Source organism: Peromyscus californicus, unplaced genomic scaffold, assembly GCF_007827085.1.
Source record: "Peromyscus californicus insignis strain IS unplaced genomic scaffold, ASM782708v3 Scaffold_18__1_contigs__length_77618521, whole genome shotgun sequence".
Lineage (NCBI taxonomy): Eukaryota > Metazoa > Chordata > Mammalia > Rodentia > Cricetidae > Peromyscus > Peromyscus californicus.
This window is the reverse complement of record NW_026294480.1, coordinates 20,038,676-20,058,116: the sequence shown is the minus strand read 5'-3', so window position 1 is coordinate 20,058,116 and position 19,441 is coordinate 20,038,676. Positions and strand designations below refer to the sequence as shown.

Genomic DNA, 19,441 nt, shown 5'->3' with positions numbered 1-19,441 from the left:
CACCCGAAACTTCTACTAGTGAGAAGAAATTTAAAGGCTTGCTATCGGGAGAGCTCCATTCAAGTTGAAGTCTTTCCTACTGTCTTCAAGACTCCCTGTTCCTCCTGCAAAATCCAAATTATCTCTTCCTTCACCCTCTCCTCCCAAACCCAGAGAAAGAGATAAATAATTATTAATAAAAAACATTTAAATGAACTAATAATAGTGAGAACGACTTTTCTCAGAAGTGACGAGGAGATACTAGATCACGAGGAAGGGAGTAGAATAAGAGAACACAGCTCTGAATGCAGCTTGAGATAGGAAGTCAGAAGAGCGCTGTTTGTGTAGACTTTAGTGTATAAAGTTACCTGAATATCACACCTATACACCTAACTAAATGCTAACAGTGTGTCATTTGAAATCTTAAATTATTCTGTCTGTCTGGAATTCTGTTTGCCCCTGCTCATTCTCTTATTTTTCTTAAGCACTGGTCATATTATATTTACTTAATTGAGAATTAGTGTATCAGAAATGTGTGTGTGTGTGTGTGTGTGTGTGTGTGTGTGTGTGTGTGTGTGTAAGCCTGTGTATCTGTGTGCAGATCCATGCACGTGAAATGAGTGCAGGTATGTAGAGAGGCCAGAAGAGAATGTTGAATCCTCTGGAGCCCAAGTTACAGGTAGTTACGAGTTGCCTCATATAGATACTGGGAAATCAAACTGAGTCCTCCATAAGAACAGCAAGAGTTCTTACTGCTGACCTATCACTCCAGCCTGGTCATGTTCTTTTTACTCTGGAGGATGAAAAAATTTGCTTTCTGGGGATGATGACAAACTACAAAAGTGACAGTGATAAATAAGCAGACTGAACAACTTCCCACCATGTCAGGGGAGTCTACCAAATCACAGTGTTTTCAGAAACAATCACTCCTTGTAGTTTGATTTGTTTTTAATTTTAATTTATTATTTTTAACTAGGCAATAATTAAACTGATACTGATTTCCACAAATCACCCACATTTTATCTTTGATTGCACATTTCTTTTCTCTTTGTTTTTCCAAAGTCTTGTAATCCATATGCTTTAATTAAGCCAGGATGAGAAATGGTGAATATTAAGCATCTATATTTAGCTTGGGATACTGAATATAGCAAGTAGTTTTTCTACCAATTCACTGAAGAAATTTATAAAATACAAATTTATATCTAAAAATAGGGCTTTCCTAAATTGGAGAGCAATTATTTGTGGTGTTAATAGTATGTTAATTCAGATGATGTTATTTTTTTCCATTAAAGTATTTGTTTATTTTTTTTCAGTTTTTCAGTATAATGGTTAAAAATAAATCTCTACAGCAATACTAAATTAAGTGTGTTTATTTAGTATTGATATAAGTAAATTTATTCAGTACACTTTTGTTCATGGGTCTCATACGATCTGATATCAAGGAGTTAATGAATGGTTAAATGGTTGTTTAGCTTTTGTTTTTATTCCTTTTGCTGGTGCTGAATAGTAATGGAGAATCTGGCATCCATGATATACTTTTGTAAGAACAGCAAGGATGGAACACTTGGCTCCCTGTAATAGCGGAGTCTATTTTTTCTTTATTCCAGTGACATACAGTATGAATAAGATATTCTTAAGGCAAAAAGAGTATATATAGGTCAAGTATGTCTGATTAGCTGGTTTTCTGCCTAGAAGTGGTTAGGATGACTTCTGTGATGTACTGTCTTAGCCAATTATGTGTTAGGAGGTAAGTAAGTGTTACCAGGCAGCAAACATTTTTTTTTTTTTTTTAAATAAATCCCTGGAGCAAATGTGTTGCTGAAAGTTTTCCTGTGTCCTGTCTGGCCCAGGGTAGGGACAAATCTCTCACCCACAGTCCTGCAGCCTTTTAGAAAATAATCACACAGAGGCTTAATATTAATTATAATTGTTTGGCCATTAGCTCAGGCTTATTACTAACTAGCTCGCACATTTAAATTAACCCGTAACTCTTATCTATGTTCAGCCATGTGACTTGGTAGCTTTTCTCAGTTCTGCCTTGTCATCTTACTTCTTCTGTGTCTGGCTGGTGACTCCTGACTCAGCTTTCCTCTTCCCACAATTCTCCTTGTCTGCTTATCCTGCCTATACTTCCTACCTGGCTAGTGGCCAATCAGCATTTTATTTATCAACCAATCAGAGCAACACACATTCACAGCATACAGAAAGACATCCCGCAGCACAAATGTCATTCCAATTTGGTTCTGATTTCTCTCCATGGTCCACTTCATCCAGGGAAAATCTCCCCTTCTCTCCACATCCTTTCCCTTCATCTTTGTTCACATTAGATCTTGATTTTTCTTTATAAGTTGCAGTAGACCAAGTTCCAGCTTTCACAGCATTTACCTCAGTGGGTTATATTATCATAATTTACATAATCGAATATGCTTTACCTCACTAGAGCCTGAGTTATGTGAAATTGGGAATAAGGTGATCTATGGACTATCACTACTTTATCCAATGCTAGGTAGTCTCTTTGTCACATTGTAACTGTTCAATGTGTAGTGAGAGAAAGGAAAACCAATACACTGAAAAATGAAATTTTACCTACAAGTTTCACATCGGCCTTATGTAGCCTCTTGACACTAAAATGTGCTGCTGAGGGCTAGGTCTCACATAATAGGAGTCAAGTACACTTTATTGTCCTTGTTTACTGGTGACTAACAGGTTTATCAATGTGTTTGTCTGTTAAATGTCAACATTGATTACCGTTCAAACTTTCACCCGTGAAGGGACCCTTTCAATCCATGGGTCCCTTCGTACTGAAGCGGCACTGTGAAGCAGTCAATAAAGTGATGGGCATCAAAATCATGGGTTGCAAAACAAAAAGAAAATGTCAAGTACCTGGTTCAGAAGCATTAAGAGATTTCAGACATGATAGACATCCATTAAACCACGAGTCTGTCCGGTGAATCCACATGAGATATTCAAAGATATAGCCAGATCTTTCAGTCGGCAAAAGGCTTACATGTTTTTTGTTTGTTTGTCTTGTTTTGTTATTGCTGTTTGTTTGTTTGGCTGGTTTGTTGGTTACGTTTTGGTTTTGTTATTGTTTATTTGTTTCTGGATCTGTTTTTTTATAAAAATCCTTCCACTTTCCCTATTCTCTCTCATGGGTTTCATTCCTTCCTCTTCTCTTCCATTAGGTCACACACCAATATTTAGACAAGGAAAGTATTATCACAAGAGGAACCAGAGGAAAGACATTTGCATGCAAAGCAGACTTCCCTAGTCAATGCAGTCTATGGGAAAGGGGTTAAGAGTCCCACCCCCAGGTCAGTTCTCTTGGCAGCTCTGGAAGGACATTGTAACACCAATTTTCTATGAGGATGGAATGTACCCGATGTGGCATTTTCACTGCCATTGCCCCTCTTGCTCACACATGCTGAAATGCAAACCAACAGTGACATTCATCAGAGTTGTAATACTATATTTTGAAACCTCAAGAGCAACTCCTACATTCATCACACACTTGGCAAAATTCCTTCCTCTCTTCCCCTTCGTTTACTTTTGGGTATCACTTGTCTTAATTTCTGTTTCCCTCATTAGATGGTTAAACCCTTATTTAGCCAGTGCTGTGATTACAGCTCTCCCCCACAATCTTATAAATAGCATGGTGTTTTGAAATGATTCTGAATATTATGCATAGGTGTTAAAATAATAAGTGACGCATAAACACATCTCTTGTTTATAAACCCTGAGCTTTAATTCAGTTTTTCCTTTCTAGATTGCATTAAAGTAATTTTTGTGTGTGTGGGTGGGGGGTATGGCTTTCAAATGTAATCTCTCAGAACCACTTTAATGTGTTTTAAAACAGAGCAGTGACCCTCCCACAGTTTCTGAATCAGTAGGCTTGAGAGAAGTCCTGATCGCTTTCATGTGTAAGTTGTCAGATAAAGCTAATGTTATTGGCCTCTGAAACACATTTGGAGAGTTATTGTCTATATTTTAAAACTGGTTAGAGGTAACATGTCTGGCCCTCTTCAGTGTTTTCCTAGCAATGGAGTGACCATTGTTTGGTATAGCCAAGTTCTCAATATACACATTAATAACATTGTATATTCATAAACTGGGGCTAGAGAACATTGATGGTCACAATGGCTAATCATTGTTGTTAATTTGATTGGACCTGGAACCAGTTAAGACATGTGTCTTGACTGGTCAGTTGGAGTATTTACTGGTTCAAATGAAGGGGGAATATTCTCTCCCAGAGACGACAGAACCATCTGACAGTAGCCCAGATACAATCTGAGGGAAAGGCATTGTGATTTTGCCTAACTCCTTTCATTCCTTGCTGGTGATACCAAGCCTGTCACTTGTTGTTGCTGTTGCCATCTTTCAGTGAAATTGCAATCCAGTTTCTTTGACCTTCCAATGTAGAATGAAAATCAATGCCTCTCCAGGTATCCTCCAAGCCTTCAGCCCTAGACTGGCATTACTATGGCACACTGCTTTACAGAGTGAGTAACTACTGGCTTCTCAGCCTCTCAACTATGTACAGTCTAATAAATCACCCCCCCACCCCCCCACACACAAACACACACACACACAGACACTTATTCAGTAGGTTCTGTTCTTCTAGAGAACTCTGACTAGTAGACAAACCCATTTCTGCCTGAGGTAAAGCTTTTACAGATAGCGGGTGTGGCTGTTTGTTGCTTAGGTATAGAGATGTCAGAGATGGTAATCAAGAGACAGACTTCTGGGAAAATGTTCTACCTCATTCTCATCATTTCATTTGTAAGAAGCAAAGAACATTATCTAGGAAATAATACCTTATGAAGCTTGAGAGTACTTTGCTGACATAAAATGATGGAAAGAAGTGAACCAATTTGTCTTGTTTCTGAGAAATTGAAATAAATTAAGGAAATAAGGTCACGGTTGTGTTCCAGTGGTTTTGTTGCATAAACCATTTGTAGTGATGGGTTGAGTGAGCAGAGCATTCTGAAAACCTGCCCTTGTCAAGTATTTTCACCTTTGGCCTACTGTTGCTCTGTGTAATATGCAGTTTCTCTAGTTACGCCTTACTACAGGGTTTGGTGTGATTGTCGTACTGTTGCGAAGCAGTTTTCTCCAGGATTAAAACCTCTCCTATTGGAGGGAAATTGCTTGAGACTAGATATGTACAGGGGAATGAAACAAAAGTCTGTTTTCAGGGGAAGTGAAATACTGCAGGGAAGTTAATGAAGTCAGAAAGAAAACCACTCAAACTAGCTCCAGGAAGTCCCTGAAAATGAACAGATTCACTAAGCCCCTCCTTCCCCAATTGTATATCAATAGTAAAAACTGCTGAGAATCATTCTCAGACAAGGCAACCTGCATAAAAGACTCAGACAAATCTAGGCATCAGGAATGAACAGAGACCAGCTGAAGTACATAGAAGAAACAGACTAACTGTTCTGCATAAAAGAGATCAAACTGATTAAGCCACTTAGACGGGCTACATGCAGGCTGTGCAGTGTGCTGTAGGTTTGCAGCTCTATTGAGCTGTCACAGGTGTTGGGGTGGGCTTTGGTGATACGTCTGTCTCTGAGTCATCTCTACTCCTGTTAGTAGCCCCTCATCCCTACTCCAGTAAGCAACTCCAATAAAACTCTTTGGTTCACCAAGTTAAACTTTAGCAGTATCTGTATTTTGGCCTGTCAACTATTCCCTATTTGGAGTCATAGATATTTGTTCATGATTCCACAGGAAAGTCTAACACACAAGCATCAATTGAAAACAATGGCTTTCATCTAATTGACACATAACCTTTTTCTTGAACATTTACTCAGTATATGCTCTACTTTGCTCTAGGTGTACAACTGTTGAAAGATTTAAGCATACTGGTACATCTACAAAATCATCTACTTATCATTTACTTTTTGTCATGAAACTATAAGCCATAAACCTATCATTAGGAGCTGTGGTCTGTTTCATACTGTAGATACTTAAAGCTGATTTCTGCTGACCCTTGTAGCTTTTGATCAATATCATCCCTTTCCCTGCCTATTAACTGCCCCTGTCACCCATGCTTGTCTAAGCTCTCATATTGTTCTACTCTCTGTTTCTTGAAGTTGGCTGTTTGCAATTCCTCATATGAATGAAATCATATATGACACGTATAGTCATGTCAGAAAATACTATGATATTTCTCAAAACCTAAAATGATAATGACTACATAATCTATCAATCCTACTACTGGATATGCACACTAAGGGGTTGACGTCAATGTGTTGGAGAGAGATGTGAACTCCCACAGTCACTTCAGCATTGTTTTAGGGTGGCCAAGATTTGATAGCAATTTATGTTTTCACTAATGGATGAAAAGCTAAATAAAATGAGCAAAAGAATATCATTCAGCCTTTTAAATTATAAACTGTATATCTGAAGGGCAAAGGGATGACAGAATGTATTACGGCAATAGAAATTAGTTACACATAGTGGTGTGTTTTGTTATGTTTAGCCAATATGACAGTCAACATTTAGCAAGTGAAAGAGGAGCATACACAATGTCTATGGTCTAGGTAAACTAGATACAAAGAACAGTCATCAAGAGAGAGGGAAGTGTACTTAATGAGGGTGAGGTGTTTTCTAAAATAAGGGGCTATGGACTGGGAGTAGTTTCCACTGAATAACAAAATTCACAGTTTATTTCCTTAAAAAAATCATCTTCACTTGTGGATGACCAAGGTAGATGGTACAAATCATCAAGTAAGTAAACACTGTTATATTTGGAATTGAACATACTAGCCATTGAATCTCTCAATAATACTCTTAAAAAACAATATTCTGGATATGTCTCAAGTTATATCATTTTCTTTCTGGCTACTACTTAAAAGACATTTGCCGAGGATCAGTCTTGATATAATTCCCACCAGAGTAGAGAAAGGGATTATAAAACAGATTATAAAATATCTCCATCTGAACCAAAATTTTGGCTATTTTCCATACAGACAATTTGAATGAAATAGTAGTTGTCCTAAGCTGGGGTCTTCAGCTAAGGGCAAACTTCAAGTCTATGTCATGTCTGCTTAACTGATTTCAGGTATTCCCTCCTGAGATGTGGGAGAACAAAGAAAACCGACATAAATAATATGGTCTTGCATTCTGTGCTCTGTGTCTATGACTTGGAAGCCTCACGACTTCAGAAAGAATTCCTGAGCTGCCAAACTAATTTGTTAGCTTAGACTTAGGAAAGAACATCTCATAACTGACAGTTATTGATAAGCAACAAGTGAAAGGAAATGGGGGTATGAAAGAAATGATATTTTAGGGGAAAAGAAATGAAAATAATAGCTATGGTTTGTCCAATGTTGTATATTAAATAGTCAATTTATTTGAAAATGCGTTTTCTTAAAGAACTTCTAAGAATTCATAGAGTTGACTTTTACAATGACATTATTGATTAAACTGTAGTTTTCAACAATCAGATAGTCTCTACATTAAAATTATAACAAGATAAAATACAACATTAAAGATTATGTTTATTTTTTGTAAATTAAAATAAAAACAAATTAAAATTAAAACGTGTTATTTTCTGCTATTTTTTAATCTAAAAAATTCTTTTGAATTATTTTCTCAGGCAAAACTTTAATCACAACTAGAAAACAGAAAGTTTATCACTCTTTGATGATTTTAGACAGACCACAAACCTTTGATGGTTAAGGATAAAGCAGTTTGTGTGATTGAGAATTCAGTTGTCAACAAACAGTAAAATTATTCCAGCTATTTTTCTTCACATTTTCTCTGTGAAGAAGGCATTCACTTAATTGCAAATCTCTTTATATGCAAACAATATTTTTTCACCTTAAAAACAGCAACAAAAATATCAAGCTCTATTGCAAGACATTTGATTACATTGTCAAGTTATGTCACTCGGATTGGTTTAATAAAAAGCTGAATGGCTGATAACTAGACAGGATTTCCAGGCCCAGAGAACGCTGGGGAGACGAAAGGAGGAGATGCCAAGGAAGCAGATTAAGCAGAAAGACATGTGAAAGAACATAGACTAAAAGATACAGGTTAATTTAAGTTATAAGAACTAGTTAGAAACAAGCCTAAGCTATCGGCCGAGATTTCATAACTAACAATTAGTCTCCATTTTGTGATTTGAGAGCTGGCAGGACAGAGAAAGATTGGCAACAAAGTTGTGTATGGAATTCAGGTTTGCTGTAAGAAAGTTAGGAAGTCAAGGAGTCCCCTTCTGTCTGATCCACAGAGCACATGGCAGGTTACCCCCACACTACTGTACAGGAACATGGGGGAAATAAATTTATAATCTCATGTTTTTAATTAAATACGATATTTTCTATGAAATAATTTCACATTTTAAAACATGGATCTTTCACATTAATTTATTTTTTTTAGAATGTTATACAAGAGTACTGTTTATATTACCACCCCTCCTTCGCCCATCCAACACCTTTCTTGTCTCTCTACTCCCAATTTACTGAGTCCATTTAATGTTGCTCATTCATTCCCTTCTAAGAGAGCTGGCTACAGTCATTTATTTCATATATCTGGAACTGATCGCATTGCCTTTCACTACGAAAACTTAAAACTAATAGAGCAGCTTACAGAATTACAGGTGACATCATAGACAGCATAAAATAAAAAAACTGGAGAATAGTATCATTTAATAAAATAAATCATATTATCAAAGGATGTACTTTTTAGCCAGCAGATACATTATTCTTTAATTTTGATTACTAAAGTGCTCAGCAGTTTGGACTATGACTTCAGATACAAAGAATAAAGGACTTAGGACTTTTACTGGAAGATATTAATAAAATGTATTGAGTTCTTTTTTGGTTTTGTGAGACAAAGTTTCTCTGTGTAGTTTTGGTGCCTGTCCTGGATCTTGCTCTGTAGACCAGGCTGGCCTCGAACTCACAGAGATCTGCCTAGCTCTGTCTCCCTAGTGCTGGGATTAAAGGCATGTGCCACCACCGCCTGGCATGTGCTGAGTTCTTATACATACTCTGACTTCCTTCCTTTCTCTTTCCATCTCTCCCTTCCTGTTCCATCTCTTACTTGAACTTACAAATTCATTAATATTTTAGTTATCATTTAGTAAATATTATATCATGCCATAAAACAGTGTCATTGGAAGGACATTCTGAATTCTAAATTTGAAATATAATACGATTATTTGTGTTCTAAAAATTACATATACTATCCTGAGACACAGGGTGTAGCAAGTACTGTAACTGTTGTGTCCAATTCAAGTCTGTCATGACCCTCTCTAGCAATATCAATGAGCTCAGTGGTTGAATACTGTTTTGTTTTTGTTTTTGTTTTTGTTTTTGTTTTTTTTCAGAGTAATGACTATTTCTCCAAGCCTCTCCACTAACAACCTGTGACTCAGTGTCTCTTTTCCAGCCAATGATGTTATAGACATAAACACCTGGGTCTCATTTTCCAAGGACCTGTCACCCTTTCCTCTGCCTTTATTCCTCCTTCCTAAGGTAAGTGTGGAGTCATCTTTCATATAAATGAGCTCAGCTCCTTCAAAATGTCGACAGGACAGAACTACAGTTTCTGATGCTCACACGAGTCAAAGCAATCTTATCAGCTCACAGCTTTATGGAAGAGGAGGCAAGGGTTTTGTCAGGAAACTTACTTGATCATATGTCAGTGCAGCATGTATTATAAATATTCAAATGAGATTTTACTTTTAGATCTGAGCTTTTGATTAAGTTCTTAATTAGACACATTCAAAAGTTGTCTAAATGTTCTTTGCAGCATACAGCCATTTATTTTGATGTTAAAGAAAAATAAATACACAAAACCAGTAAAAGGATCTTTCATCTTGGGTGACTAGACACCAGCCATAAAAATCTATTTAACACTGTATAATTGACCTGTAGAATATGTGACTTTGAAATTTCTCTTGAAAGCCAATTTAATGTTTCAATGGTAGCATTATATGGAGTAAACAAAGAAACTGGGGCCACATAAATACATCCATTCCTGGGAAACATGCAATGCTTATTTTTAATGGATGATGAAGGCAAGGGACTTTGGAAAATGTTGTGGGCAAATATTGTACTCTTGTCAGAATTCCATAGTCATTAACATTTATCCCCATTTAGTATGCTCATCTGTAACATTTAAGGAAAATTAGCTCTTTCCTGCTACACATACCATTTAATGTTTAGTGTTTTTTACTGTGAGCTGAAGGATAACACTCAGTGATATAACAACCTGTGATACACTAAACCTCCTTGAAATTTAAGAGTGTCTCTTGCCCTCACCATCAGAACCTTCCTTTTTTGTTGTTGTTGTTCTGAGTGTGTACAGGGTCTCCTGGAGGATACACTATCAAACCTGTTCTCCACGGGTTCTTGGCATCTTGTGGCATCTGAGAGGAATCTGAGTCCTATAGACTATTGTTGCTACTCGTTAGCTTAGTGACTGGAAAGATATTTAACAGCTGACTAATGCTTTTTTTGCTTTTCAATCATAGTTGCCTGAGATGATCTTCATAACTTCTCCCCTAGTTTATATTTTTACAGTTTACATATATAAAATTTATTTATAGGTGACATTTTCAAAAGGAATCTAGACGTAGCTGGGGAAAAGTAAAGGTGTTAACTATTTTGTGGAGCTATACTGACATCTTTGGTTAGGTTCTGTTTGATCAAAATTCTAATGTAGAGATATATAAATAGGAAGATGGACAGTTAAAGGGTTGGGATGTCGATAGAATCATCCAGATGCCTTAGTATCAGACTGTATGCTGTTTTGGACATAAACATATTTATGAGCAAAAAAGTTTACAAAGGCAAAAAAAAAGAGAGAGAGAGAGAGAGAGATTATGTCAACTCCACAATCTAAATATTTTAATGGCATTAATTGCATATGTAAATTGTTAATGAAACATTGAGATGCAAAGCTTGTATGATTAAACAGACAAAATTGCTCAGAGGCATCTCCAAATGAGGAGTAAGGTGTGTTCTCCTTAAGACAGGAAGCAACGAATAAAGGTATTTGGAGAATCAAGAAAGTTCACCTGCCCTCCAAATAAAAATTTAAAACCACACACCCGCCTCCCCAATATCCTCTGTTGTTAATATACCTGATCTGATTGCCATTTGCTTGGCGCTCCGCTAATACTTGTGTTTGGACGGTCTAGAGTACGGGTGGTGCAGGCACATCCATGCCAGAGGAAAGCAAAAAAGTAATTTTTTTTTTTTTTAATTGCAAGAAGCAATTGCAGAATCCGCGTTTCTGGGATTGTGTTAGGGACGCAGGCGGATGAGATGGGGCTGATTACCTTAGGCTGGAAACAGAGAGTCTTTCTGCCCTGCGGGGGAGGGGACGCCTTTCATGCGCAGCCCTCCGCGCGGATGCTCCCTCCCTCGCATTCACTTGCAAATCGCTGTGTGCTGGCAGGAGCCGGCACTTCCAGTCTCTAGCCTTCCCATGGCGAGTGCTGCAGCTCCATCAGCAGAACCTTTCTCTCCGTGTGAGGAAGGGCTTTCCCACCCCCTCCCTCTTTCCCTCCCCCCCCCCCCCCATCCTTAATCAGAATCACTGAATGAAAGCCAATCAGAGAGAGAGTTCGCCCCGTTTTCTTCGGTTCCCTGCCGTCCAGAGTTAAAAGTGACGCTGAGAGAAAGCTTGAGTTAGACCGAAGTAGAATCAGCGATAGAAAATAACAGCAGAAAACAAACAAAAAGGGGACAGGGTGACAATCTCTTCAGGGTTATTTTGGCTGGAACCAACTTCCGTTTTCCAGAAGCTGATGAAACCAGGTAGGAAGAATTCACCTCTTGTCTTTTAACTCCTTTAAGGTCTCGCCTTTTCTTCCCCTGCTGGGGGGGCGGTGCGCGGGGGGGAGATATGTTTTTGCTTTTATGTTTTTTTCTTAAGGTATATGCGCAATTATTTCAAAATCATGACCTTTTACTAAGCAAATGAGCATGAAACTCCTTTTTCGAGTTTCCTGGAACAACTGCTTTGAATGTAGGTAATGTGAAGCTTGATAAATAATATATTATGTTCAACAGTGTGGGTCTGGATATTGGAGTTTTCGAATTCATTCATTCTGAGCAATTGCAGAAAATATTTACGGAGTGTAATTAGTCATGCTCATTCCTGTTTACCCTCTGTTTAAAATATCAGTTTAGCAGGTAGCACTGTTTGCCATGAACTCTTAACATCAGACAGCATTACTTTGCATTCCCTATGAACGGATTCATTCCTCACTTGGTCATAGTCATAGTTCATTGTACCTTCAGTAGAAAGAGAAATGACAGACAGAGGACAGATGATGCCTAGAAGCTGTTAGTGGTCACTAAGTATCTACATAAAGACAGTAGATTGACATCCATCAGAAACAGGATGGGTACAATTCCTGTGTTCACATTTTATATGAGTCAGAAATGAGGGGGTACAATAAAAAAGGGGGGATTAAACCCACGCTTTCAGCAGTTGCAGCATTTATTGTCTTTGCTGCAATAAAATCCATATTTTATGTGGTGTTAAATTAATGCAGCATGTTGCAAGTCTAAATGAATGTCCTCAACAAGTAACTATGCTAGCACTGTAAGCATGGGCCAAAGCAGTAGTCTGCAAGTGTTTTCAGGCCACCACAATAAAAGCCAACTACCTCTTTACCATTAAAAGGGGAGAGTCTATAGGTACAGACAAACATCATTTTAAAACTGACCTATCATCGCTTGCTTTCAAAAAGCAGATCTATTTCCTACAATTGTGGTCCTTCATTCCAGTAAAAGCTTCTATTACCCAAAGCTGTGCATGTATTACTTCTCAGCTCTTTGGAGATGCATTATTTTTTTCATCTCATTTTTTTTTTTCTCTTGAAAGATCTATTTTAAAAATAATCTGTCCCTGTGATGCTGACAACTGTTATACTTCAATGCATATGTTAGGAGACTTTCTCCCTTCACACCATCCCCCTCTGTCTTTCTCTAAAACGTACTTACAAGAGCTTCACTGTGGTGAAGAACACTTGGCAAGAGTGTGCTCATTTTTTTTTTTTTTTTTTTTAGGTCTGGTATGGTGAGGATTTTTAATTAGTGGAACTTTCATGAAAACATTATGTCATTGACAGAGCTGCATGTTCATTTTTAGTTACAGTGAGGAAGGAAAAGGAAGAGAGTGTGTCCTAGAGAAATGGGTAAATGATAAGTTGCATGGGTAATCTGCACCCCCGGGTGGTAAATGGGGCACATATGTATTCAGTGTGCAGAGCGAGAGGGAATGCTGGTTTATTTGGGCAGAGAGAGGTAAATGTATTGAAAAGTGAACAAATGTAAACAGCCTGTGTATATGACCAAGGGGCACATCAATTGCAAAACCATCCCAAGGGTAAGAAGATAGAGGATTGCTTTTTTTGCTCTTACTTTTTTTTTTTTCTTTCCTTGACTATGTTTTTAAAGTCTGACTCACTGTCTGCTTGCCTTAAAGCAGACACTTCTTTGGTTTCAAAGACTTGCTGTTAACAAATTGACTTCAGTGGTGAACGCATATTCTTTCTCTGCCTCCAAAGAATGGAATGACATACATTTTGATGGGGTGGGGGCTGGGAAAACTGAATGGCAACTGTGTGAACCCATGTAGCTATACATATGTGCAAATAATGGTTAAACTACCAGATGCCTGATTAATTCTCCAGGTGAGACTACTTCATCTTTATAAAAACCAGTGTTCATTAAGAAGCCCAGCACTATGCAGACTTGGAAGGCAGTGCTCCACTGTCAGATTTTTTTAGTTTATTTTTTTAACCCTACACTGGGATATCACTGGTGAAAAAAGATTATTATTTTTTTGTGTGTGAAGAAAGATATACAGTTCTGATACACTATTAAGGAACTTTGTGGAATATGAAAAAGGTATATCTATGTATCTATATATGTCTGTACGTCTATACTTCCTTATTAGAATTGTAATGAGTGAAACTGGAATGATTAATTGTGAAAGATGTGAATTCTCATCAGACTACAAGATGAAGTTCTTGACTTTTACTTGGTTTCCCATATAAGCAAACAGCGAAGGCAAAGTGTATAGATCTGGCAGATTTCTTGTCACATCGCTGTTTCCTGTGCCTCTTAACCTACTTTGCAGTAAGAGATACAGCACCACGTTCTCTCGGAGCATGTCATTTTTATACCACAAGCTACCACTAGGCGGCAGCACAGGCACAGCTTTGGACAGATGATGCTGATTCAGCAGCTGTGAAGCACATATTTGTTAAATGTTCTTAGGAGTCTTCCTAAGGCACAAGAAGCAATTAATAGAGACCAAGGATGTGAACTCAACTACCTTAGTTAGTCTAGACCTTAGGTTTCAAGAGCATCAGCCATCATGTATTCTTATTTCTACTCTGTAAGTCACATCCTGCTGATGTCACATTACAAGTGGTTCCAAAATAGTGGCAAGTACACGTAGAGAAATAGAAATATTATTTGTGCCAATTACAGGTAATTTAATTCAGTTATTTAATTTCTAAATGTCAGATCTATTTTTTTGATAATTGTTTTTGATTAATCTGAAATATTGTGAAGAGTATGGTACTCAAATAAGAGCCCACTTGCTGTGTATTTGATTGTAATGAAGTGGGTGGAAGATAAAAAGCAAGTCTGGAGAAAGATCACCTCTTATCTGTTCTCGCTGGTGCTGAAGCTGGTCAAACATTGCTTCAGCTACCATCTAGAGGTAACTATGATGAGGATTTGAATAAAAAGAAAACTATTCAATGCAAAGTTGGAAAAAGAAAGTTGACATAGGAAACTCTATATTGATGTACATGACCGTCAAGTCAGTGAGTTCGTCTAGATGATAACCTGTAATGTATAGAACAAAAAATGCATTTCTTTGTGTGTCTTTAAAGCAGTGGGATCACGTTCACAGAATGTACTTCTAACATTCTATTGCTTTTAAATGAACAAGTTCAGTTTTGTTTGTTTGTTTGTTTGTTTTTCAGTCAAAAAGCAATGCCTATTTCCATGATGGCAATGCTAGCGTAAGGTCACCTTGGTAGGCATTCTGACTCAGTGATAGATTTACTCCTTACTTGACATTTTGCTCTGAGTCCTTGAGCCATTCCAAATCAGTTCCTGTCTTTCCTCTCTGGGTGGCTGCCTAAAGCAGAAGGCCATGCTGCTTTTGCCAACCCTTCCTTGCCAACATTCAGTCCAACTCACCCTCACCCACACGCAGGGATGCAAAACCAGGTCTATCACTTTAACGTGACAGATGTCTCTTGAAGTAGAACAGTGAAATATTAGCATCAATCTGTCAAAAATAATCTAGCAGGTCTTAAACATGGCTTTTTAACACAACTTTTGCTTAATTGTTTATTATCAATGCAGCTTCTCAGAGAAAGATGGGTTTCTGTGGATTTTTTTTTAAAAGAAAATTACTGATTCCTTTATAGTTTTGTTCCGTTTCTTTGTTCCTGAATGTGTGATGTACTAGCCTCTCTATTACTGAGGACATTTTTCTTAAGCTTTAACTATTCTGGAAGTAGACTTTTAAAAAGAGAAAACTGAGCACTGAATATGAGTGAGTAAAATCAAATCACAGCCTACATCATTTCAGAGACAACATTCCTTAGAAATAATGCCTGCTTGTGGGAGGTTGAAATGCCTTCCTGTAGCAATCTCATGCAGCTAAGAGATTCACATTCTTAAGGAGTTTGTTAGTAACACTATAAAGCACTTTACCAAATCATGTGATTTCAGTGTTCAGTCTTTATTTATTTTTTTTTTTCAGACAGCAGCCTCTATGTGCTGCAGCTTTATAAATTAATGTTAAATGACATTTCAGGCTTCAGGACAGGATGCAGCAGTAGGCTGAAAGATGTAATACAACATTGTCTCTCATCAGGGATTCTAGCATTAAATGACATGTCTGAACACTTAGAGCATGGCTGATCCTCATAAATTTAACCAAACATTTTCACCACTCTGTCGCTTTTTTTTCTTCCCTCTCTCCCTTAGCACCTCTCTGCTCTCCCTTCCTCTCTCTCCCCTCTTCTCTCATTTCTGATAATTACAAATGTCCATTTGTATTTAATATTATACCCGTTGATGTTTCTATAGCTTTTATGAGTTTCATGGCCAGCATCCCCACATCCACTGCACCATGTATTGGATTCTCTGCCTCATCATGTGCACTGTAACATGCATGACACTTCTGTTGCCCAGAGCATGTCCTGTAAACTGAAAGCAATCCTGTTGACTCGGAGGTTTCTGAGGAGTTGAAACTAACGTCAGTGCAGTTTCCTGAGCATTCAGTTTTCATTAACAGAAGGACTTCTGCAAATAATCAGCAAGCAGACTGCATAGTCATGAATTATGATTCTCAGTCCATCAGTTATTGATTATGAGGCTGTGTTGATTTAGTGTAAGAAGAGAATATTGAAGTGGCTTGACAGAGCTCTGATTTCAAAAATAAATCAAACGTAAATTGCACGCTTCCAGAAAGCAGTATCCCATTAAACGTGTTGATTCTTCTCTGCTGTGAGAAACAAATATACCAGTTGATAACCTAAGAAAGGAAACTGATGGGTAAGGAGGAATCTCTGTCCCCATATTGTCAGATAAAGGACTACCATTGCTCCTCAGAGCTCCGGGTGGAAACGTGGATAAGAAAGTAGAGCAACAACCAGGTTAAGCAGAATGTGTGACAAACTGAAATAATGAACATGTAAATATTTTAACTTGAGCTATTTTGGTAATTCTCTAAAGTGTTAACCCAGTAGGTATAAATACAGGAAATTTGATAGAGCTGTCTGAATAGATCAAAGACAGTCAGCATATCTACTAGGTCATTCAATGTCCATAGCATATTTTTGTGTGTAATCAGTACAGAAGCTCTGTGAAAGCATTACTATATTTAATTAATCAATTAATTAATTTCTGTTTTCTTGAGACGGTCTCATGTTATTCCTCTCCCAGTTCCTGGGGTTACAGGTATGAGTTACCACACACAGCTCTAACATAATCGGGAAAGATGATTCAATGATTAGGAGTACTGCATGCTCTTCCAGAGGAGGCAGGCGCCATTTCCAGCACCCACATAGCATGGTGGCTCACAACCATCAGTAATTCCAACTCCAGGAGTTCCACGAGATTCAACACCTTCTACCATCCTCAGAAGGTGCCAGATGCTCAATTGGTACATAGACAGACATGTATGCCAAATAACCATAATAATAATGATACAGATGGAAGCATTAAAAAAACAAACTATTTTTCGTGTTGTTCCATAACCAATAAAATTGAAGGGAATAAACTCTCACCATTAACAGTATAGAATATGGAATTTTTTAAAGTAATAAATGATGCCGGGTGGTGGTGGCGCGTGCCTTTAATCCCAGCACTCGGGAGGCAGAGCCAGGCGGATCTCTGTGAATTCGAGGCCAGCCTGGTCTGCAGCGCGAGATCCGGGACAGGCACCAAAACTACACAGAGAAACCCTGTCTCGAAAAACCAAAAAAAAGTAATAAATTTTCTAAAATTCTTAACTCAACTTTCAAATTCCAGATAATTGCTTTCTAAAGATAATCTTTAACAGTCCCACACATTGAAAAATTTGAACTGTGCCAAATATTAAGGATTTTTTCCATGTATTTTTATATTTCCATTTGAACCTATCTGTTATATTCATCTGTAGCTAGAGTTTTCGTGCCTGGCCCACAGTCAGGACAAATCTCTATCACCCACCAGTCCCACAGCCCCTCAGACCCGACCAAGTAAACACAGAGACTTATATTGGTTACAAACTGTATGGCCGTGGCAGGCTTCTTGCTAACTGTTCTTATAACTTAAATTAATCCATTTCCATTAATCTATACCTTGCCACATGGCTCGTGGCTTACCGGCATCTTCACATGCTGTTTGTCATCGTGGCGGCTGGCAGTGTCTCTCTGACTCAGCCTTCCACTTCCCAGCTTTATTCTCCTCCTTGTCCCGCCTACACTTCCTGCCTAGCCAATGGCCAATCAGTGTTTTATTTATTGACTAATCAGCAACACATTTGACATACAGAACATCCCACAGCATTCATCTATTATTTTACTAAGATATTTTCTTCAACAAATACAAACATTGAAATTTTGCTATGTTTAACTCAACTGATTTAAGCTAATTCTTAATTATTTAATTATAATTAAAAACATGAACTTAAAAGCTTTTAACAGTAGTATTTGTTTGCTTAGCAGTGATGTAAAGTAAAGATTACTAAGGTGAATTTACAGTATTTTTATCAATTAAAAAAATCAGGACACATTGTTTAACCATTATGTAGCTTAAAGTTTTCCTGTGTCCCTCCTGGCCCGTGGTCAGGACAAATCTCCCACTCATAGTCCTGTAGCCTTTTATAAAATAATCACACAGAGGCTTGATATTATTTATAACTGCTCCGGCCATTAGCTCAGGCTTATTACTGACTAGCTCTTACACTAAAATTGACCCATAATTCTTACCTATGTTTAGCCACATGGCTTGGTACCTTTTGTCAGGTCTACCTTGTCACCGTTAATATAGTCAAGTATAATTTTTTCCCTTTTTTACTTATTTCTAAAGTGTAAGTTGGAGATTATTCCTGTTGTGTAGTTTTGAATAACACCAGGTTATTCGAAACTACAGAGGATACCACCACCATGTAGATCTCATTTTCTTTTTCAGCATTTAGTTTTCTAAGTGTAAAAGAGACATTCACATCAGAACTTAATGGAAAGGATTACTATTTAGTTTTACACAGGGAACCAATGCTGACCTGCAACTCAATGTGTAGCTGACAATGGCCTTAAACTTCTTATCTTCCTATCTCCACCAGAAGGATGTTTTAAAATTTTATATTTATTTAGTTACTGTGCACTTTTGCACTCACGTGTGCATATAAATGTGTATATGCCATGCATGGCATGCACATATGTGGAGATCATGGGACACGTTTCAAGTGTCAGTTCTTTCAGCACATGGGCCTGGGAGACTGAAGAAAGGCTGTCTTTCCCAAGTCACCTTTCCTCACTCAGGAAATTTCTATGCCACAACTGGAAAGATTTCTTTCTTTGGAAAAAAATAATTTTATTTTTTACTAATTCTTTTTGAATTTTATTCAATGTATTGAAAAAACAATAGAAATAGAATTAAATCACTTTCTCCCTCCAGTCCTTCTCAGCTGTCCTCCCTGGGACCCCTCCTATGTCCTCTACTCTCAAGTTGATAGCATCTTTTTCTTTGATTATTATTCTTTTTGTTTGTTTGTTTTCCAGACAGGGTTCCTCTGTGTAGCTTTATAGCCTGCCCTGAAACTTGCTCTGTAGAAAGGCTGGCCTGTTCTGTAGAGAGGCTGGCCTTGGGACTGCCTGCCTCTGCCTCTCAAGCGCTGGGATTAAAGGCATGCGGCACCACCACCTGACTTGATTATTATTCTTGCATATACATATGTATTTCTGTCTGTT

At 37.7% G+C, this 19,441-nt stretch overlaps 1 protein-coding gene and 1 long non-coding RNA gene across 4 annotated transcripts in view; one reads left to right on the top strand and one right to left on the bottom strand.

Annotated features, from left to right (window-relative positions):
* LOC128113409 (uncharacterized) overlaps positions 1–11,389 on the bottom strand; it is a 115,204-nt gene extending 103,815 nt beyond the window's left edge. Inside the window, exon 1 of the long non-coding RNA XR_008219442.1 lies at positions 11,279–11,389. This is a non-coding gene — a long non-coding RNA (uncharacterized LOC128113409). The remainder of the gene's footprint in view (positions 1–11,278) is intronic.
* A 186-nt stretch (positions 11,390–11,575) lies between these two features.
* Cdh10 (cadherin 10) overlaps positions 11,576–19,441 on the top strand; it is a 195,470-nt gene continuing 187,604 nt past the window's right edge. For all 3 annotated transcript variants that reach the window (XM_052743074.1, XM_052743077.1, XM_052743075.1), the window contains exon 1: positions 11,576–11,759. The gene's annotated coding sequence lies outside the window, so the exon portion shown is untranslated. The remainder of the gene's footprint in view (positions 11,760–19,441) is intronic.